The 24,143-nt window shown below is 34.4% G+C and overlaps 1 long non-coding RNA gene across 2 annotated transcripts in view; it reads right to left on the bottom strand.

Moving 5' to 3' along the window:
* Positions 1–13,824: 13,824 nt before the first annotated feature.
* LOC119770411 overlaps positions 13,825–24,143 on the bottom strand; it is a 66,459-nt gene continuing 56,140 nt past the window's right edge. For both annotated transcript variants that reach the window (XR_005278808.1, XR_005278807.1), the window contains exon 4: positions 13,825–13,906. This is a non-coding gene — a long non-coding RNA (uncharacterized LOC119770411). The remainder of the gene's footprint in view (positions 13,907–24,143) is intronic.

Below are 24,143 nucleotides of genomic sequence, written 5' to 3'. Positions count from 1 at the left end.
TAGTTTTATATGCACAAACAACCCCTGACAATTTCAGGCAGATTGGCGTCAACCAGGTGTATTTATTGGAAATGATCAAATTTATAACGTTATTGTAACTGCTCATGCTTTTATTATAATTTTTTTATAGTAATACCAATCATAATTGGAGGATTTGGAAATTGATTAGTTCCTTTAATGTTAGGAGCTCCAGATATGGCCTTTCCTCGAATACTTTGCTCGTGGACTCGCTCTTAAATATTTTAAATATGAACTGAGACTACGAAATTTTAGAGTGTTATGACCACTTTTCTTTCTACAAACATCTATTATAAGTATTAGTATTCAGTTTATTAGTAAAAGTTTATTTTTTTTCAAGTAAAAAAATACTTTTTTATTCCAAATTAATGCATGACAATTATGCATTAATAAATAGCGATTATCCACCCTCAAAGACTTGTTTTGTATGGAAATTGTCCGCGAGAGGGGAGGGGTGTCTTAGCTATCAAAAAAGTGTTCTCGTGGTTTATGGATGGTTCTTAGGAAATTTTATTGAAATTTTCCTGAATTTTTGAAAAAATATTTTTAGAAATAGACAACCAGTAAAGCTTGTTTAAAAATCGGAAAACTTAAATTAAATTTTAAGTGACTGTTTCATGAACACAGTGCACTTTATCTAAAAAATTGTACAGTAAATTTCGATTGAAATTTGATATTTCATTAACACTCCTCCGTCCAAGCCTCCGAAACCGTCGCTTCGCTAATTTCAACTCGCTCGTATTTGGCCCCATTTCAAGCAATCTTGATCGTTCTTGCAGCATTCGAACCGGTAGGATTTCAAAATTCATCTGAAACAAGAACGAACTTGATCCGACTAACCTGCTAGTCACACCGACTAAATTCGTCGAAGCAACTCTTTTTAGGCGCTCGTTTTAGGGAACACGTCATGGCCAAATCAACAAGAAAGCATAAAAATTTGAAATCAACCATTCAAATTTAACTAATTTGGGGTCGCTGAACACGAATATGACACTCAGAATATCCCAAAATATTCAGAAATCCAGAAATTCAAGATGGCGGCCAATATGGCGCCTGTAGAATAGCGGGAACATATATTTGAGGGTGTAGTAGCCATTCAACTACTCAAATCTAACTAATTTAGGGTCGCTGACCATGAATATGACACATACAATACTCCAAAGTATTCAGTAATCCAGAAATCCAAGATGGCGGCCAATATGGCGCCTGTAGAATATTGGGAATATTTATTTGAGGGTGTAACAGCCTTTCAACCACTCAAATCTAACTAATTTGGGGTCGCTGGCCACGAATATGGCCCTTAGAACACTCCAAAGTTTTCCAAGATCATGAATTCCAAGATGGCGGCCAATATGGCGCCTGTAGAATATTGGGAATATTTATATGAAGGTGTAACTGCCATTCAACCACTCAAATCTAACTAATTTGGGGTCGCTGTCCACGAATATGAAACTGAGGATACTCCAAAGTATTCCAAGATCATGAATTCCAAGATGGTGGCCAATATGGCGCCTGTAGAATATGGGAAACATTTATTTGAGAGGGAAATACTGAAATCTAACTAACTACACCACAATATTCCTCTAATTGGGCGCAGTGGTATCAAGGCTCAAAAAAAAAAAAAACTTGGGGTCGCTGGCCACGAATATGACCCTTAGAACACTCCAAAGAAGAGGGTGACGAGCGGGAATTCCCGAGAAAAAATTCCCGGGAAATCACCCATTTTTGGACCTCTTGATTCCCGTGAAATTCGGTCGAGAATCCCGGGAAATTTTTAACTTATAAATATTGAAGCAAAATTATATAAACTAATCAAGAATTATTTGAAAAATTCAAAATTGTTTAGAACATTGGATGTTTAATGTTCGATGTTCAAATTCAAATAAACCAATGCTTCTCTAATCTTCCTATTCATATTTTTTTTTTAATTTTAGCTTGTCAAAAATTCCAATAACTATAATCGAGAGAAGCCAAAAAAATGTGGACCCCAAAATTTACCTTAAAACATACTCTGCAGTTACACCCCAGAAATGAAATTTAATGTTTTCTTTTTTATAAATCCAGAGTGTTTATAGGGCGCTATGAAAAAAAAAAACTAACTTAATCCACCTATGTGGTTGGCGCCTTCCTCACTTTTTACCAACATTTGGTGATATGATGGGTTTGGACACCAATTCCATCTATTTCTCAATAAAAAAATACACAAATGTCACTTAAGCGGTCATAACTTGAGACTGAACGTTGCGGATGATGGATCCGGACATAGTTTACATACATTTAAGTGAGATCCGGCTTCAAAAAAGTACATAAATATCACTTAAGTGGTCATATCTCGAGACAGGGTTGCCAGATCTTCAATGTTTTGGACTCGTTGGAAAGGTCTTTTGATAACCTAACTAACGATGGGTCGGATGATGGATCCGGACATAGTTTACATACATTTAAGTAAGATCCGGCTTTAAAAAAGTACATAAATATCACTTAAGTGGTCTTATCTCGAGACAGGGTTGCCAGATCTCCAATGTTTTGGACTCATTGGAAAGGTCTTTTGATAACCTAACTAACGATGGGTCGGATGATGGATCCGGACACAGTTTACATGCATTTAAGTGAGATCCGGCTTCAAAAAAAGTACATAAATATCACATAAGTGGTCATAACTTGAGACAGGGTTGCCAGATCTTCAATGTTTTGGACTCATTGGAAAGGTCTTTTGATAACCTAACTAACGATGGGTCGGATGATGGATCCGGACATAGTTTACATACATTTAAGTGAGATCCGGCTTCAAAAAAGTACATAAATATCACTTAAGTGGTCATATCTCGAGACAGGGTTGCCAGATCTTCAATGTTTTGAACTCATTGGAAAGATCTTTTGATTACCTAACCAACGATGGGTCGGATGATGGATCCGGACATAGTTTTCATATAGATAAGTGAGATCCGGCATCAAAATTCCAGCACCTGATTCGCAACTCTGACACTTTTTTATACGTAACTTTTGAACTACTTATCGGATCTTCAAACAATTCAATAGTGCAGTATGGGGCACCAAAACAAATCGAATGCAACTTGTTTGACTCAAATCGGATCAGCCAGTGCCGAGAAAACTTGGCAAGAATTTTGAGCACCAAGGGGAATACGCACACACATACACACACACACACAGACATTTGTTCAGTTTTCGATTCTGAGTCGATAGGTATACATGAATATAGGTCTACGAGCTGTTTTTCAAAAGTTCATTTTTCGAGCAGGATTATAGCCTTACCTCAGTGAGGAAGGCAAAACTCTAGAAATATTATTTTTATTTATTATTTCTAAGAGGTAAAAGCTTTTTTAAGATAAGTTCAAATTCCATATCTTCTCTCGAGCATAGCAATCCTTATATTTTTTTTAAATTCTTAGTACCTAAGTTAATTTTCAAGGTAATTTCTTTTTTGAAGTCAAAGCGATGTAATTTTATGTTTCACGTCAACCTCTGGAGCGGTAATCTTTGTAAAGTTAAGGTTCGCCAATTGTGAATATGTACTCCGGTTTTCCTGATAACTGTAAATATATCTTCAATTAATTACAATTACAGTTGACCTTAAAAAGGATGAAAAAAAATTAAATTGTTGTTTTGAGTCGTTCTTTATCATATTGCGAAAATCTCGATACTGGGAAATTATAATAATAAGAAGTTCATGGAACAAGTTTGTGCAACATTTGAAAAGTCACTCATTGCGAATTATGATTCATAAACATTTTAAAACAATTATAGTAAACTATATAGTTCCTAAAAATTATGAGTATACTTAATTTAACGAATAAATAACAAAATAAATACTTTTCTTTTTAAATTTTGCCACTATTGGCATAGTAACAAAACTCCCGGGTCCCGGGAATTCCCGGGAAATGGTCAAATTCAACTCTCGATTCCCGGGAAAATCTCGAGAATCGTCACCCTCTACTCCAAAGTGTTCCAAGATCACGAAATCCAAGATGGTGTCTGTAGAATATTGGGAATATTTATTTGAGGGTGTAATAACCATTCAACCATTCAAATCTAACTAACTTGGGGTCGCTGGCCACGAATATGACCCTTAGAATACTCCAAAGTATTCCAAGATCACGAAATCCAAGATGGCGGCCAATATGGCACCTATAGAATATGGGAAACATTTATTTGAGAGTGAAATAGACATTTAACCACTCAAATCTAACTAACTTGAGGTCGCTGAACACAAATACATCCCCTACTACAGAAGTCAAACAAAATGTTATTGAAACATGAATCTAATCTATTTTTCAACTGATGAGAATTTTCTGTACTTTATTTTTTATGTTTTTGCATTCCTCACCGTACTGGGGAAAGGCTTTAAAATCACTCGAAAAATGAACTTATTAATTTGACCTCGTAGACCCACCTTCACGTATACATATCGACTCAGAATCATGTTCTGAGCAAATGTCTGTGTGGATTTGTGTAGGTGGGTGGACAAAAAAATTGTCACTCGATTATCTCCGGACTGGATGAACAGATTTCGACCGTAATAGTCTCATTCGATCCGTCTTGGGGTCCCATAGGTCTCTATTTAAAATCAGCAAGTTTATTAAGTACTCCAAAAGTTATGCTAAAAAACGATTTTGGTGAATGTCTGGAAGATTGTAAAAAGGGTGTTTTTTGCAAGAAAACCTATCATGTTATACATTTTCAGAAAGACCTTACCAATGAGCCCAAAACATTGAAGATCTGACAGTCCTATCAAAAGTTATAGGCACTTAAGTGTTATTTATACACTTTTTGAAGGCAGGATCTCAGATATTTTAATGAAAATTGTTTCCGAGTTTATCATGCGACCCATCGTTAGTTAGATAATTGAAATACCTTTCAAATGAGCCTAAAACATCGAAGATCTGACAACCCTATCAAAAGTTATTGGCACTTAAGTGTTATTTATACTTTTTTTGGAGGCCGGATTTCAGATATTTCAATGAAAATTATGTCTGGGTTCCTTATGCAACCCGTCGTTAGTTAGATAATTGAAATACCTTTAAAATTTATTTAAAACATCGAAGATCTGACAACCCTATCAAAAGTTATCAGCACTTAAGTGTTATTTATAGACTTTTTGGAGGCCGGATCTCAGATATTTCAATATAAAATATTTCCGAGTTTATCATGCGACCCATCGTTAGTTAGATAATTGGAAAACCTTTCAAATGAGCCAGAAATATTGATGGTCTGCGAACCCTATTAAAAAAATGAGTAATAAAGTTGATCTGTTAAACATATTAAAGGGGAATGTTGCTATTTTACTGAATGTATAGACTTTATGAATGTAAGGAAGGCACCAACCACCTAAAGGTGGATTAAGTAACGTTAATTTCAATTTAATTTTAATCCAAGTTAAACTTCTTTTTACTGAAACTTAATTCATCGAAATTTTACTGATAGTGAATAAACTTAGTCAAACAAACGTTCAATTGTTTCCTTTGACGATATTAGTTTAACTTGCAAACTTTGAATCTTAAATTTGTTGTTAAAAAAGTGCCTTTTAAACCCAACTATTTGATGAAGCGATATTGAAAACTAAGTTTTTAAAAAGTAGTACGTGGACACTTTCTGTCTTATCTCAAGACATGCTTTTAAATATAAATCTTAAAAAAAATAACTTGAATTTTTTAAATATCACCCTAGTTTACGGAATTATGATTTATTTGATGAATTGAACTTGTTTTTAATTTAAATAAATTCTTTTCAAAATAAGTAAAAAAAACGACTTCGTCTGGCAACATTGCCAAACTGTCAAGTCAACCACAATGAAGTCATCCTCAATGTTCGCAGAAGCTCTTTCACATTTTTATACGTTTTTTTCCCAGACACACATACGTTCACATATTCCTATACACAAACACACACACACACACACGCCCAGATCCCCACAAGAGGCAGTAATAATAACAATACCCATAATGGGCCTCATGATTTATTCCCGTTTCACTTAGCGATGCCACCCCCCAGCTGAGTGGGGGGAAGTAGAAAAGCATGAAAGAAAGCACAAGTGAGCGTATGTGTCAAGTGGGTGGGTGGGTGGGTGGTGTTTTCCGCGGAAATCGAGAGGGGGGGGGGGGATGAGTTCCCTGAATGAAGTTAAGTACCCGACTTGAGCCTACAGTCTGTGTGCAGTGTTGTAGTGAACAAAAAAAAATGAGAAAGAACAGATTTTCCCTCTGTTTGCGACGTCACGAAGCTACTTGGTGGTGGTGAAAAGATGAGAGTCATGGTTGTAAACATCATCATCACTGTCAGGAACAGCCCCTCTCCTTAAGGGCGGGAACGTGGCGTGTGTGTTAACTTGTGGAATGTGGATTGCATGCTGTTTCGCGGAATGATGACGGTTGGTTTTTTTCGGAGAACAAGCCACTAATTGAGTGATTTGAATAATGCCTTAATTTTACCGGGGTTATCAAGTGAAGCATTAAAGCTGTTTAAACGCTGTTTTATCAAATACTAAGGAAAAAACGAGAATCTATGAAAACAAAGAATTGCAAAACTTTAGTATGGCTTTTTATGATGTCAAAGAAAGACATAAAAAGCTTTATTTATAGCTTCATGACTCTGTCACAGGCAATGCTGCTTGTGGTTTTATGTTTGCACGGTGGATATATTTTTATGTGTTTTGAATATTCTTTTAGTTTTCACAAGCAATCTTTGAAATAAATCCATCTCGTTTTCCAAATAATTTCAATAATTTTAACAATGAAAAATATTGATTCGGATTTCTTCGTTTGTATAAATAAAATAAAAAAAAACTATTTATTAATTTTCAAACGGACTATTGGCGATATTTTTATCTAGTTTAAAGAAAGTTCAACCAATAACATCATAATAATGGATGCCAGAAAACTACAGAAAATCTATTAACTACTTCCTTTGAACTTTCAGAAACATTGTGCAGTTCTGGATATTAAATTCATCCGGTCAAAGTCTAGATTTTACCACCACATACCCTCAAAAAGCACGAAAGCATTGCTCACATCTAAGCTTCAAGGAAAAACTTCATTAAATTGCCAGAGAGATAGATACCAAACTTCACCCATTAGACAAATTGAAGTTGCCCCGCCCTTATTCACCTACCCCAAATTCTCAAAATCCTCCAGTCAAAAACTGTCCAAAATGTTGTCTTCCTCATACGGACTACAGTCCAAAGGGGTGAGATTCGAGAGATGTAGAATCTAGCAAACATAGCCGCAAGCACTTTGGCACACTATCCTTGCCGGACGAACCCAGCTGAGCTCATATCAAGCAAACACACGCAAGACTTGGGAGGAACACCTTTCCGTCGACCACTTCCGGGAGCGGAGACACACCTTCTTTAAGGTTATTTTTAGGGATGATCGTTATTATGTATGATCTATAAATTAGAAATTCATCTTCATTTAAACGTCAAAAAATAAACTATTAGTTTTAATTAAAATTTAATTATTTCCAAAAAATTGAACATTTCTCCCCTAAATGTGAGATGGTCACTTGGAAATAGCTTATATCCAACCATCTCCCCACCGCAACAGTGAAAAAACCTCCTTCAGGCCGTTTCTGGAAAGACCCGGGCTCGCACCCGGGATGTTTAAATATTAAACTTTTCCGGTTGACAGAGAGATGAAAATGATTGCCACTGGCAATGTGAAGTGTGGTTTACCTTTTTGCATGCACTGTTCTGTGCCCCTGCTTGCATAGTTGTCCCAAATGCAAAAAAAAAACCCACCCATAAAGCTACGTTTTAAGTTTCACGAACCAAACTGCTTGGATCACTCAATACAGATGAAAATGCATATGGGACGTTTATGCGAACAACAGGGGCAGTGTTGTTACCATGGGGAAAGATCCCGTCCCGTAGGCTATCTGGACAACTGGAACTACCAGTAGTGGATGATAATGATGAGAAGTGACTTTTTCATTTGATTTTTTTGTTTCATTCGCTTTGTCATGGGTTGTTGCAGTGAGTTGTATTACCGCATTGGTTTTAATTAGATATTTTTTTATCTATCCAGTGCTCAAGCTGAATGACAACTTTTGTAAATCTGGGAATAAGGATAGGTAACCACGAGAATCAGTTTATATGAAGGTGAACCATTGAAGTTACCGTTTGTCTGTTATGTGTCGGTTTTTATTTTTATTTTAAAGATCATTTTAAAAATCGATTGGTTTATAAATGTTGCTCAAATGGACATTTTAAAATATTATAGAATAAATCATAGAGTTGAAAACAGTTTGCTGAACAATTTGGTTCAATAATAGTAGAGATACACCCAATTTCGTCAAATAACAAGTTACTTTCTCCAAAAAAATGCTGAATTCAATTGAGTGATTCGACAGAAACGTGCACGCATGCTGGTGGCTAGTAGAAGCAGTACGCGACGATGTTCGGAATGAAAGCGTGCTTGGAAAAAATCATTTTTTTGCAGTTTTTGATTTTTATTTCATTCAAATATTTTTTAACATCGATGAAAGTTATTGTAAAGTGAAGCAATTGCAAAAACGAATCGAATGATGTATACATCATAGGGGCTGAGTTAATTTTTAATGCTTTTTTCCTCGAATTTACCAAAAAGCTCTTTTGCAAAATTGATTTAAATAAGATTTAATTGATTGATAATGCTCCTTATGTGTGTATTATTGATCGAACAAACTATAAGATTCATATTACAGCACAATAACAATAATTTTCTTAAAAACTAGCCAGTTTTTCGAATTTTTCCAAAAAAAATCCAAAAAATCACCAAAAAGCATTTTTAAGGTGAATATTTTGGTCAAACAGGAAGAATAGTAATGTTTAAACACTTTTACATTACATTTGATAATTAATTTCAACTTTTGCAACATTTAACTCAGGTTATCTAAAATATCGATCATCTTTTTAGAAAAATCGTTTAAATAAAATACCAGTCACAATTAATCACTACTAAACACCACGCATTATGATCGTTAGCGAAATTGCCACACTTTGCAATACCCTACTTTTCTGAAAATGATTCGTTTTTCATTATAAACGCGATTTTCCCTAAAAACTGCTCAAACTGTATGGGGGTTGTCATTCCGAACACCGCTGGAACAACAGCGAACCTAGCGGAAAAAACGTCGTCGAATTCTTCAATTCTTTTAAACATGATGAACACCGCCTACTGAGTTTTTTTAAGATTCTTATAGAACAATTTCTAGAGAAAAAAATATTGGTGTAATTTGGCAGAGGGCAGGAAGCTCCTTCAATTTTAGTTTCAAGTAATTTAAAAATGCTAATCCAAATTGACGTACAAACCACTGAAAACAATTTAGAATTTATTTTCCTGCATTGATTAACATTTTCAAAACGCCTGGACTCGTTCATACATATTTGGTTTTTATTTGTGAAGCTCCGATCTACAATATCGCAAGATTTTCGCAACAAAAAAAACGTCAATACTTATTTGTTTTGAAATTAATGAAAGGAAAAAAACCGGACTAGTTTTAAAACAATATTTAAACATTTTTTTTTTTACTTAAAAGTTTAATTCATGGCTTCTCTGCCCACCATTGAAAAAACGGCTAATATCCACTTTTGGCAAAAACGAGATATTAGCACCAGGTGGTAGAGGATGTTCCAACGCATCTTCTGGAACATGAATTTCACTGAAATAAGGTTTAGACTTGGTTGCCGATGCGAAAAACCAAACGGCTAATATGCCACTCTTATGGGAAATTGCCTTGACAGAGATTTTGTGACAAACACTAAAACGCGTTTTTCTCGGAATACTTGATTTGGCATAATAGCCGAATTTTCAATTATGGGCAGAATCTAATTTCAACATTTATTTTTTGGTGGGAAGGAGTACATCTTTAATGTCAAAAAAAAATTAGTAATTTTACTTCTTAAAATGTGATATTTTATCACTTTTCTGGTGTATTATCATTTTTTCAGTCTGAATTGAGGAAAAATTACATCAGAAAAGGGGTAATATTCAACCTTCCAAAATTACACCATCAGATTTACATCATTTATTTGCTGTGCCCTTGACTTTGGTCATAGTTGAGGCAAATACACTTCAAAAAATAAAAATCAGGTTAGTTAAATATTACCACTTTTTGAGTTATTTAACCTAAAAATGTTGAAAAAATGTAAACCTGATGAAAATTCACCAATTCCTGATGTAATATTTAGAGCGTCCAATTTTCCGGGGTTACAAAATTCCCGGGAAACGGGAAATTTTCAACAAATTTCCCGGGAAATCCCGGGAATTCCCGGGAAATTTGAAATTTAACGAAATTTATTCTGATCCTGTTTCTGATTGATATTTTGCAACAGAATTGTATAGAACAGCAACTTCAATGGTCAAAATGCGTCTGAGGATCATTCAATGGCTTGACTGCTTGTAGAAAAATCATGCAACTTTGAGAAAAAATATAGATTTTCTAATTTTTAGTACTGTCTCTCAAATCGTACCAAATCAAAAAAAAAATATTTTTAGTATTTTTTGTTGAGCAGCATTTTTTTATTCTATGTGTTTGGACAGTGAAAATCTATGCTCCACAAAAATATTGTTTTTAAATTTGCCTCAGTGACCATAATGTTGAAAGTTAAATAATCATGCAAAACTATTGTTTTTCATGGCAAATAACTTATTCCAGAACAAGTATTTTCAACTTGTGAATAAATAGATTATCATTGAATTTGCCTTTAAAATGTAATTTCTAGCGCTATTCAACTTGAAACACTATTTCATGAAATCACAATTCAAGGTTTTAAAATATTTGGAGCATGTTTTTCAAATATGGTTGCATTCTTTGGGTAAATTTCATATGATATGAAGTTGTTTTTAATCATTTTTCATGGTTTCAATTATGGTATAATTTAAGTTATATGGTTATATGGCCTAATTAATTAATTAGATTAAAATAATTTTCATAGTGTAAAAGTGGTTGAAATTAAACGATATTTTATTTATATTTAACCCTCTAATGCCCTTGGTAGCTCACGTGCTTTATAAATTTATAACAAACAGTAATTTCTCGAATACTTTTAAACAAATTCTTATCGAACAAATCTTTTCGAATAATTTAATTATATCAATTCAATTTTCAACCAATAAACAAAAATGTCAAACAAATCTCAATTTTTTAATACTGGCTGGAAGAGGTGAATAAATATGAATGATATAACAAAAAAAATCGTAAAAATAGGTTGTCGGAAATAAAAAAGTTTATATTCAATTCATAATAGCGTAATTTTTGTTACCCATCATATTAGCAAACAATATTCCTAAATAAAAAATAAATAAATATTATCTGAATTAAACCTTGACAAAAAATTTACAGAAAAGCTAATTAGTTCAATATGAATATGAAGGTTGAAATGAATTAAATTCTCTCATAATCATTTTTTTATAATTTCAAAACATTGATGCCAAAAAGGTAGGAAAATGTATACTTCTGCTTGTAATTCGGGAATTCCCGGGAAATTTACAAATTTCCCGGGAAACGGGAAATATTTTTTTCCGGGAAATCCCGGGACGGGAAATTGGACGCTCTAGTAATATTACACATTTTCTTTTATCACAAAATCTGTCACCATACTCTGATGATTACTACTAGGGTAAGTGAATTTTCACGGTTTCGCGGACAGCGTTAAATTCGCGAAATATGAAGATTTCTATGAAATGCCGTAAAATTTTTAATTTTTTTAAATCATTGTTAAAAAAAACATCATCATAAATATTTTATCAATGAAAACTTTTTGTTTAAATTTTATTAGTCTTCAATTAAAAAACCATTTGAAGAACTGTTATTAAAACATACATAAACATGACATTTTTACTTCTTTCGCTGAGAAATGAGTGCTACGAATACTTAAATGATGTGAACATAGATCAGTCAAATTAAAAAAAAAATATTCTCGGAATCATCAAGTTATCACAAGAAAGATATCACTGGTATTTTGACTGCAGTTACCAAAAAGTTTATTTTTGTAAAAAAAATGGTTTTTCCTAAAACTTTTAAAAATAGACATAACAAGTATTTTGTGATAAGTTTTGAAAAAAATATTTTCAAAAATCAATCAAAAGCAAACATTCATTTAATAGTAACATTCAATAGAAACAATCATCTTTCCTCAAATCAATATATTAAAGACCAGAGGAGCAAGCAGTAAGAATAGAATTTAAAAAAATAATTCCATTAGAGTAGAGAAAAATATTGAGAAGATACATTGTTGATTAGAATGTCAGTCAGTTTTTCTAATAAAATTCTGTAATATTTGCATTCGCAAGTAAAAACATGGTTTCGGTTATTTTAAAATAAGATTTTCACGGTTATTTTGACATTTTTCACTTTTCGTGAAATTTGCTGTTTTGAAATAAGGTCCTCGTGAAATGTGCAATTTTCGAGCGTCAGAAAACACTATGCCGTATTATTACCATAATGTTTTTCGTTGTGGAGACTACTGAAAATCTCTTTAATTTTGAGAGCGAAATTTGTAAATACACCGAGAAAAACCAGTTCCCAAAATCGCGAACAAGCGTTCAAATTATATGGTACGTTTTTTTTGGAACCTTATAATAAAATTTGAACAAATTTGTTCGTGGTTCCGAATTTCATGAACACTTGTTCACGTTTTTAAGAAGTGATTTTTTTCCGTGTAGTATAGTTTGTATCAAACTTTTATTATGCCATGTTTAAATGTCAGTCTTGATTGTGAAATTTTGAAATAAACTTAATTGTTAAGAGTAGAGCATTTCACATAACTTTACTTATTGACATTGAAAATCGATTCGAGAGTACGCCATTTGATAAATGAAGTCTGTTATGTAAAACTGTTAAAAACAGTTTTAAACAAATTGTAACATTATTGAGGCCGTTGTCTCAGCAACCAGGAGGATCAACTAAGTCAAAAAAGAAAATTGTTGAAAACTTTCTCAACTTTTAAAAATTTCAATCATAAAATGTTTTTAACCCTCTAATGCCCAACATTTCTTTTCGAATTTTTTTTCCGTATTCAGGAGGTCATGTTGAGCAACTCTTGTTCTACGAAAAATTTGAATTCTCTTGTTTAATGTTTTTGTTTGTTTCGTCTAGTATTTTTATTAACATTAATCTTGTTTAGGTAATGTTTGTTTCTGATAGCATTTGGCAACACCCCTTATCATCAAATTTTGCCTATCTATTTTTTATGTTTTTACAGTAACTTTTTTTTATAGAAAATATTAGAAACAACACAGCCAAAGTTGTCCACAGAAAAAAATCGCTTTTAAAGCATTGGCAAGGTCACATAAAACAAATAAAACCTCCAAACGATAAATTTTCTTAATTTAACAGTTCCTCATTCCAATGCTTTTTTAAGATCAAAAATTGATTGCAAAATAGATGTAGGCGAATTTTTAAGATTGAAGCCCGCCTAGAGGCGGGTTGGGTAAACAGAATTTAAAATGTACAAAAATTAACATTTTTCAAAATTTCAACCTGAACATGCCTGAAAAAGTTATTTCCAATTGCCAAATTGCTTTTGCATCTCTGATATATTCTCGAAATATCATATTTTTTAGGATATAAATTGATTATAAACAAGGTTTGGTGAATTTGACTCATGCTTTAAGGAGTATATGTACAAAGTTTCATTCTATTTAAAAAAAAACAACGAAAATTCGATTATAAAATTTGTAATTTAAAAAAAAATGTTCGGAACTCTAAAAAATTGCAAAAAAATGTCAAATAAATATCTAAACTAGAGAGTGTTAAAAAAGCAGGTAGAGATGCTCACAGAATGCAAATCAAGCTCATAAACTTTCATAACTTACACGCCGCAGTTCGATTTCCTTTGCTTTGCGCAATGAAAACATGAGATGACATCAAAGATTACTCCGAAATGTAATACCTGTTGAGAGAAAAAAGAGAAAGCAAAATAAACAGTGTTATTTCAGTACGTGAAAAATCCTCGTAAATAGCAAATCAAAATTGAAAACGCTGAAAATTTACGATTCCCAACCGATAGATGAGTGAAATGTTCGACCGTAGACCATGTGTCGCCCCGCATCATTCCACGTGGACGTACTTTTTTATGGAAAAGGGTGAAAAAATCGCATATTTTTGCTGCCCCGGGCAACCCGCATATGAAATTCTTTTTTTTTCGCTGGAATTTCCAGCTGCTCTCTGTGTGGTTTAATCATAAAAACAGAGGGGCCCTTTTTTGCCCTCTTCAGTATGCGAGGTGATAATGATGAGCTTTACTGACTTGCTGGTTGGCTTTTGGTTGGAGGGTGGGGGAAGAAGGTTCTTATTAACGCTTGGTTGGCTTTTGCCTTTAGGTGTGATGAAAATAGAAGTCAACAGGTGGTTTTTAATCTCGTTGTTAGGTATGTGTAATACTTAGTTGTATGCTTTTTTTTTGCTAAGATAAAATTTTCTGAAGTTTTTGAAATGTGAACATTCAAGATATCTATCAAAACACTGAAATGCAATCACCATGACTATTGTATCAACAAAAAGCAACAATTTCAGTAATACAAGTCCCACAAATCGTTCATGCTTTTTACAGTTTTCCCTCGCTCCATAGGATCCACAAAAGTACCGATTTGTGACTCTGCATATGAAAACAGACACAAAACTGTTTTTTGCTGCCTCCCCCCTCAAAACAATACAAATTGTTCAAGGACCACACTCTCCACGTGGGAACGTAGTAAAAACCTCGTGTTGCTGCACAGCAATTCGCAAAGGGGCTAAATTATTTAAGTGTTTTCATTCCCCCCCCCCCCCCCCGCCTCACAAAGCTCCACCATTTCACAAGTTTTGAGAGAGTTTTTCCAACCAACCCAGACCGCCCCTTCATACACAGCCAGCCAGACAAACAAAAACAAACAAAAACAAACGAAAATCTGTGCTACGAGTCCATAAATAAAGCGTTTTAGTGCTAACTGACCAAAATTTATGGGCTCACTCCCTCCCCAGGGTGGGGTGGGTGAAGCAAAGGGGATGGTTTTCCCGAATTCATTGTGTGAATGGTGGCGGAGAGTAAAACACAAAAAAAGGAAAAAAAATCTGGTGTGAAATGGTTCTGGTTGAGAGGGGTGTTTGGTTGAATGTTTCATTCAATTTGGGGTGCGGTTTTGTGGCAGACAGCAGGCAAACAAATCGTAATTGGCAGTCACACACTTTGGGAGATTTTAATGATTTTTAAGTACAGAGTTTCTTTTCTGGTGAGAGGATTAAGCTCAAATCCTACCACCTTCGTAATAAATCAAACAAAGTGTCGGGTGTCACTTTCAAGCGAAGGTAAGATATTTTTACGGGCGCCAAAACCGATCCTTCAATGCCAAAAAAACGGAGGCTGCTCGGCTAGGATTACACGGAACGTAAAATTTTCACCTGGTGCCAGTCCTGGTTTTTAAGGAGGAAGTTCATTTCGTTCTTATTTTTCGAAACGAACACCTGAGAATTCGACGAAGGGGAAAACGAGTGTAATTATTTTTGGATGAAGGTTTGAGAGTTAAGCTGAGGTTGCATATTTCATTGAAATGATATTAATTCCTAGAAGGTTATAAATTATTATATGAGTGTCTGTTTTACTTGAAAAGGGCTTTCAAATCAGACGAATTGGTATTAACTTTTGTTCATTTTGTAGGTTTATTTGTCTGCGAGCAAGTTAATGCATTTAACACCTTAACTCTACTACTAGCCTAAAATGGGGGAATTTGTATGGAAATCCCCCCTTTTCTCGAGCTTGGGAGTTTATATGTATGTATGTATGTATGATCCCCATACCCGCAGGCAACTTGGTCCTGGAACACATGTGAGCGCTAGGTGAACAATTCGATCATCTTTTACTCCGTAATCTGTACACCCACGTGCATAAGTTTTTTTGCACGAATTTTAGTGCTACAAATACCGGCGCATAGATCAAAATGGTATCCCTCTACCCTCCCCAAGGCGCCAGAAATGTGTAGCGGGTGTAGGGATACTTCGCATAGACGCCCTTGCTCCCATCACGTCACTGAGGGTATGGAGCGACGAGAAATTAATAAGCATGCCCCCTCAGTCGAACCTTCATTAGAGAAGCAGGCAATCCACAACTCACAGCGAACAACCAAGGGAACACCCTACCGCGTATATAGTAAAGTGGCGTAGTTGTCTTCATTGAAATGTATGAATGTTAGAAATTTTCTCGAGCTTGGGAGTTTAGGTGTTAAAATGATTATTCAAACAAAAGAAGACGCATCTTTAAAACGGAAAGGGTCAAATTGCCTTAGAAAAGATGTAACAGGTTATATGAATTCCAGCTTTAAATTTTCCATTAAAATTTTGCGTTCCTCACCTTACTGAGAAAAGGCTTTAAAATCACTCGAAAAATGAACATCCTAATTCGACCTCGTAGGCCCACTTTCACGTATACCTATCAACTCAGAATCAAATTCAGAACAAATGTCTGTGCGTGTGTAATGTGTATGTCTGTAAGTCCGTGTACCCGATTATCTTCGGACTGGTTGAACTGATTTTGACCGTTTTGTGCTCATTCGATCCGTTTTGGGGTCCCATAAGACCCTAGTAAATCTTTTGTAGTTTAGAAAAGTACTTCAACAGTTATGCTAAAAAACCATTTTGAAAAATGTCCGGAAGATTGTGAGAAGGGTGTTTTTGTAAGAAAGCCCGTCTTGCTTTATACTTTAGAAAGGTATTTGAATGTCCTTTCCAATGAGCCTACAACATCAAAGAACTGACAAACCTATCAAAAGTCATTAGCACCTGAGTGTTGTTTATACACTCTTTTGAATCCGAATCAAAGTATTTCGATGGAAACTATGTCCGGATCAATCATGCGACCTATCTTTGAATGCGTAATCAAAAAACCTGACAAACGAGTCCAGTAGATCTGACAACCCTGTCAAGTCATGAGTATATGATGATTTAATTAGACAACTTTTGAAGGTTGAACATTTTTGCTTTGCCAAAAAATAACTTCAGTGAGGAAGGCATCAACCACCTTACGGTGGATTAAAAATTGTTTTATTTGAAGAAAATAGCAGAGATTATTTCTCTTCCCGATATGTTGCTTAAGCCTTAAAACAGCTTGACTGGGAAATAATAAGAAAGTTCAAGTATAAATGGATTTTTTAAAGGAATTTATATTACACTCAAAAGATTTTTTTGCAATTTTGGTCTCTGCCTTTTTATATTTATTTGTGTTAGTCTTTGTAAGGGTCATTCCTTTGACCGAAGAAACGATGTTACATCAATGTTATGTCTAGGGCTAGTGATTTTTCGCGATTTCGCGGAAGCCGCATTGGAAGAAGTAAGTTTGGCTATGCGACTTTGCCAATATTTTCAAAAATGTAGTTTTTTTAAGCGTTTTTTTTTAAAACTATTTTTTCCAATATTTTTATGCATTTATTGCTTTTATTGCAATTGTTATCATTCAAAAAAGGCAAAATGTAATGATAGAAGTAAAGTAGGATAAGCTAAATACTTTGGAAACAAACATAAACTAAACATGATAAAATTAAACAAGAAAAACACAAGACAAGTTTTTCATAGAACAAAAGTTATTCAAACCTAAACACGTGAAACATAAAAAATAAATGCCAAAAAAAACTCAGACGGTTCTACAAAAACTAGTGAATTTTTGGCTAACAAACTGAATTCTGAAATCTTAATGATGGAATTCTAAACAATTTGGTATATTCGCTGATTTGTAGGTATACGTAAGGACAATAAAAAAATGAGTACACTCCACAGTGGTCCAGAGCGCAAAATTAAGTGGAAAATTGATTTTACGAAAAATTGTGATATTTTAGAGCTTTTGGTATCTTAAGAAGAGTGGTTGCAAATGGAAAAAGGGTTACGATTAGGGTGGTTTTGAAAATCTAACTTTTCAGGAATATTTTTGGGATTTTTTTTGTCTCTTTAGAAAGTTGTTGGGCTTGTCAATCCAAGCAACTTTGTCAAAGACACCAAAATTTCATCTCGCAATCTACGCCTTCTACGACCAAATTTAGAGAAAGTCCGAGCAAACCATCAAAAATAAGTTTTTGGGACCACCCTTACGAAATTAGAAAATTGCCCTACTATATGTTTGTTCCATGTAATTTCGCCCGCTGAATCTGACACTGCCCTCAAAAATCAGACAAAGTGTTAAAAAATCGATTTTTGGTCATATTTGTATAACTATCATAAAACCCAAAATTTTGACCAAAAATCGGTTTTTGACACTTTGGTTCAATTCGGAGAGCAGATCCAGATTCAGTTACTACGTGACAGTTTTTGGTTTTTCTTATTAAAAAAAATGTATCACTTTAGAAAATGACATAAGATGATATATGAGATTTCGAAAATCATTGGAAAAAACGATTTTTACTTTCAAATCAAGATTTTTTTGGTCATACTTCCGAAGTATTCATTAATATAAATATGGTTTTATTTTAAAATTGGCAACATGGCCCGATATTGTTTAGCTTTACTGGGTCATAGCTGAAAACTCTCTTGAACTGATAAGATTTCTTTCTTGTGCGACAATCTCTTTCTGTGTTTGATAGTAATACAAAAATAGGTTGTAAAAAGATGCACGTGTCACAAGATAGCACACAAGCGACGATTTGCCGAAAGGGTCATAACATTTTGAATTAAATGTTGAAACCATTCAATTAAGGAAAACTGTAGCTTCGTTTTGTGTGTGCAAATTTTTAAAAATGTCTAGTAAAGTTTCATTATAAAGATAATTTTTCCAAAACATGTCTTTGAAATTGAGCTTTTCATTAAAATATTAGCTTTTTTATATGGCCGATACTTAAAAAAATTAATTTGAAAAAATAAGGATGATTCAGTCCAGCAAAAATAGGTTGATTTCTTCGTAGCAAGGATTTCGAATGGCGTCTATGTAACACAAATGAACAAAGACTTTTTCTTTATCCACAATTGAAATCTAAATTAAAATAAATCAATTTTCTCCTGCAACGCACCTATTTTCATCAAACAAGCTTCGCTCCAACTTTTCCTTAAACCATCTGACCTGCAAGAACTCAAACAAGTGCAACATTTTCCTCAACCGGCAGACAGACAGAAAAACCTCAGTAAAACCAAACCCAGCACTGCTTCCTGCTCCAGAGTTTTGAGACAACTTCTGTCCCAATACCACCCTTTCCCACCACCCTGCGGACTACCCTCGGGACACTCTGCCCACAAGGACTCCGGAAACAACAAAAACACACTCCAAGTAAACCAACAAGGTAAAAGCGAACACCATAAACCATTCGTATTTATACGTTTTTCCCCTCTTGCCCTGCAGGAAAAGCTCACCACCATGCTTCTGGAAGCGGGAAAACCACTGCTGCGACTGTGGGCTTGCTCTTGTTTGTATTATACAAATGGATTATCATATTACGATTTAAAGCTTTCGCCCAACTTTTGCTACACACACTGCCACTGAAACGATGTTACTTTGAGGGCACAGTGGGAGAAATTCAAGATTTTTTTTTTTAAAGAAAATACAAGTTTTGATCATTTTATCCACAATTCAACAGGTTGACTGCACTGCTTTGGCACAAACAAACAATGTTTGTCGGAGGGAAGCATCTTGCCCACAGTCAGTCAGTCAGTCGGTAGAAGAAGGTAAAAAAGGATCAACCAAGCTAAAAGGTGAGTAATGTTTGGAAGGATTTAGCCTCCGACTTGCCTTACGGTTCCAGTTGTTTTTGCCCGGGACGAACGAGGTTCAGATCCGAAGTGAAAGATAACCCGGTTGCGAATGTGTGGGGACACGGCTGAGGAAGGGGATTTGGGTGCTGCAGAGGGGAATATATTCCTGGAAGATGTCTTGCCGGTGTCGGAGATAACCTCGGTAAGACCGAAGAAGCGGTAATCGATATTCGATTTGGAAGGAATTGTTTTCGATTGCTGGAAGAGAGATTGTGGATGGAAACTTAAGGAGAAAGAATCTCTGCGTAGAATGGGATGGATTTCATTTGAAGCTGTTGTCATAATTTAGACCTTTGATGATATGAGATTTGAAGCTGGTTTTCGATTGAAAATTTAATTAAAGTGATATTGATGATACCTAGGCTTAGTGATTTTTTACGCTCAAAAATTACAAATTTCACGGGGACTTTAATTTCAAAACACCAAATTTCACGGAAATTTCGCGGAACGTGAAAAATATTAAAATAAATATGAAAATCCAATATTTACAGAAACTACTTTTTATGCTTTATTGTACATTATATTTCAATAACACAAAAAAAACATAATAATTTGAACGCAACAATTTTATTTAAATAATTCCAAAATAAAATTCCGCTTGGTTTGTGGATGGGCTCTATATGTATATATTTTGAAAACAAAATGTAGGCCGTGCGTATTGCCATTTATTGAGCTCTTTTTTAATGTACGACTAATGTAGCTAAACAGTTTTCGATGATTTCTTTGTACATTTTATTGAATTTCATATCAAAGCCGAATTTACCAAATCTAACTATTACAAAAACTTTTTTGCGACATTTGCCCAGTAAAAATATTTTTAAGCTTTTCATGTCACTTTTCAAAAACTGAAACTAAATTGAAAATCAATAGGCAAAAATAACTTAATAATTGTATTTAACAAAATCTTAAATTTTTTATACACCCAGAACTGGGCATCGGCATACGAGAGGATAAAGAGCACGATTCGGTAGTAAAATGGTACTGTGTGCGGACGGAGAGGATAAATCCCGAAATTACCGAGAGTACTTTACTCATGGTTCATTTTCCAAAAAAGTTCATCTATCAAAAAAAAAAAGTACCGGTACCGAGACTCGAACCCAAGACCTTCGGCATATTGAACCGTGCCTTTGCCACCATGGTTCGGTGACTAAGTGGTGGTCGTTTGTCCATATTTATAAGCCACTCATAGGATGAACTGTTCCAATGAACGAATGAACACGCGAGAGGACTATACTCTCGCAATATAGCACTTTCCTCACGTTTCTTTTCGTGAGGACTATCCCCTCGTTCTTTAACTTTGGGTGTACAAAACCAGAACCGAAAAAACTAAACATCCACCCAAATAACCAAACGTCGTGAAAATCAAACAGGACTCAGAAAAAATGTTTTAAAAAGGTGGCTTCAGAGATAAAAAAAAACTATTTATTTAATCTTGAATGTACCAAGCTTGTTTCTTTCAGTATGTTTAAAGGTTATACCATTCAAATTTCAAATTAAATAATAGTTAAATTGTTATACGTCACATGAAAATATTTTTAGAGAACGCAAAATCAGTTAGTTTTCAAGAATAAACGGTAAACTATTATTAAGAGTATAAAGAAAATAATGTGCAATCTTTAAAAAAATATCGCAATATACTTGGAGCCTAACATTTCAAAAGGGCACAAAACTTTTGTAAACAATAGTGTATCCCTTTCACTCAAATGATGGTTTGCATAAGGTGAAAAAAATTGAAAATCGACTTCAACAGTTTTGGGTTTAAGGTCATTTTAACGCAAAATTAATTATCTGGTCAAAATTTATAAAAAAAAAATCCCATAGTTTCAGAGGAATTTGATGTAACCTTTCAATACCAAAAAGTGGCACCCTGACTCTTCATTTGAAAACTAACACAATTTACTTTAAAAGTCTTTATGAATGAAATATTCATTCTGTTGTTATTTTGAAGAATTGATTTGAAAAAATTAATTGATTTCTCGGAAATCTTCAAATTTCACTAATTTCACGCTGTCCGCGAAATCGTGAAAATTCACTAACCCTAATGATACCTAAAACAATTTTGGACCGATCTGTAAAACTTGTTTTGAGTAATATCATCATCAGCATGATTTTGGAAATAAAGAACATAGATGGCATCAACCAGGTTGATTTTGTTAATCAAAATTTTGCTATGAATATTGTTGAGCAGTTCTCTAGGATTTCGATCATTTGATTTGATCAGCTATGAATATTGCTGAGCAGTTCTCTAGGGTTTCGATCATTTGGTGCCTTCGGTATGCCCAAAGAAGCCATTTTGCATCATTAGTTTGTCCATATAATTTTTCATACAAATTTGGCAGCTGGTCATACAAAAATGATGTATGAAAATTCAAAAATCTGAATCTTTTGAAGCAATTTTTTGATCGATTTGGTGTCTTCGGCAAAGTTGTAGGTATGGATACGGACTAAACTGGAAAAAAATGATAAACGATAAAAAAAATTTGGTGAATTTGTATTTAACTTTTTATCACTAAAATTCAATTTGCAAAAAAACACTATTTTTTTATTTTTTGATATGATTTAGAGGACATAAAATGCCAATTTTTCAGAAATTTCCAGGTTGTGCAAAAAATCATTGACCAACACTAACACTTTAAAAGGGCCAAACATTCAATATTAAGCCCTTTTAAAATGTTAGTCTTGGTTTAAAGATTGTGAAAATATTGTTTTCGAAAAGATCGGAAAATTTCACAAATGTTTCATACTTTAACATTGAAAATCTGACCATTAGTTGCTGAGATATCGACATTGAAAAATGGTGGGCTGTTTGGGTGAGACTTAGAAAACATCAATTTTCCTGTTTTTAAACCTTTGCATTGCAATATCTTAACAACTAAAGGTCGTATAAACAAAGTCCGATGAAGAAAAATATAGAGAATTTTCTCAGCTTTTTAAAAATATTTTTTTCAAAGGTGGAAAAACATGTGCACTAATTTAAAAACATGAAAAACTGCGACTATCTTCAAAAAACTCACTTAAATATGGATTTAACTTGAAATGGTGCACTTTATCAAAATTTCACTTAAGTACTTTTTGATTGCAAATTTGATTTTACATCACAAAATAAAGTTGAAAAATTTTTGCGACCCATTTTTCTATTTTTTGAAAAAATTACTATCGATTCAAAAATGCATAACTCGGTCAAAGATTTTTTGCACTGTCTGGAAATTTCTGAAAAGTTGGCTTTGGTGTCCTCTAAAACATATCAAAAAATAAAGAAAAATTAAAAATAGTGTATTTTGCAAATAAAGTTTTAGTTATAAAAAGTTGAATAAAAAATCACCAATTTTTTATTACTGTGTATCATTTTTTCCCAGTGTAGTCCGTATCCATACCTACAACTTTGCCGAAGACACTAAATCGATCAAAAAATTCTTTCAAAAGATACAGATTTTTGAATTTTCATACATCATTTTTGTATGGCCAGCTGCCAAATTTGTATGGAAAATTATATGGACAAAGTAATGATGCAAAATACCTTCTTTGGGCATACTGAAGGCACCAAAAAAGTTTCAGTCGGATTAAAAAATACAAAAATTTAAATTGAAGAAAAAAGACCGATTTCGTAGAGAATTGCTCGGCTGTCAGTCTAATCCAATCCAATACCTACTGTCCGGCAGTGAAATTATAGAAAAGTATTATTTATATCAGACTTGGAAAATGCTGGCACTGCTAATCTCAATAAACCATTTCAGAACGGCAGAGAACTTGGTAGCCTTGCCTGTTCTTTGCGATAAAATAAACACTCATTCATCGCTGAATCAAAGCAGGCGGCTTTCCCAGCTTTAAGGCTTGAATAAAGTGCGGTTCCACCGCGTGAGACCACCAGATTTTGAAACGGGAAGCTTTAGAAGGCAACCCCCAAAAACCTCGAGTCGCGACTTTGTGATGCGTAACGAACCGCCACCCAAAATCAACCCCTTTACGGTCCCCCTGCCTCAGACAACAGGGGACAACTTTCGCATGGCGATGATGATATGGAAACCGCAAAATCTGTGCGCCAACGACGCCACACAAAAGGGTGTCCCATTTCCGGAACGAACCGCTTCCCTTCCCGCCGCAGTCCCGGTCCCGATTAAATTTTAGGAAAAGCTTTAAAATTGCTTAATTAAATTAGATCGTTGACGCGAGGCTTCCCCCCAACACTTCCCACCTCGGGGTAAAGCTTTTGAAAGCAAAATGGGGTTGCTTTTTGGCAACGCCTGCTGTGTGGCAAAAGGGGGGAGAGGGGTGCCGTCTTTGTCGCTTCTTAATGGAGCGTGTTTTCCCTGTCAGTTACTCACTTTCTTGTGTCATGACAGCCCCACCCGCTCCAGCGAGGATAATGATGTCAACGTGTCGCCTGGGATGTTTTTTGGGGGGAGGGGGAGGTGGAAAAGGTGGGAATTGTT

Source organism: Culex quinquefasciatus, chromosome 3 (genome assembly GCF_015732765.1).
Source record: "Culex quinquefasciatus strain JHB chromosome 3, VPISU_Cqui_1.0_pri_paternal, whole genome shotgun sequence".
Lineage (NCBI taxonomy): Eukaryota > Metazoa > Arthropoda > Insecta > Diptera > Culicidae > Culex > Culex quinquefasciatus.
Note: the sequence above shows the minus strand (reverse complement) of the source record. Positions and strands in the feature narration are given on the sequence as shown.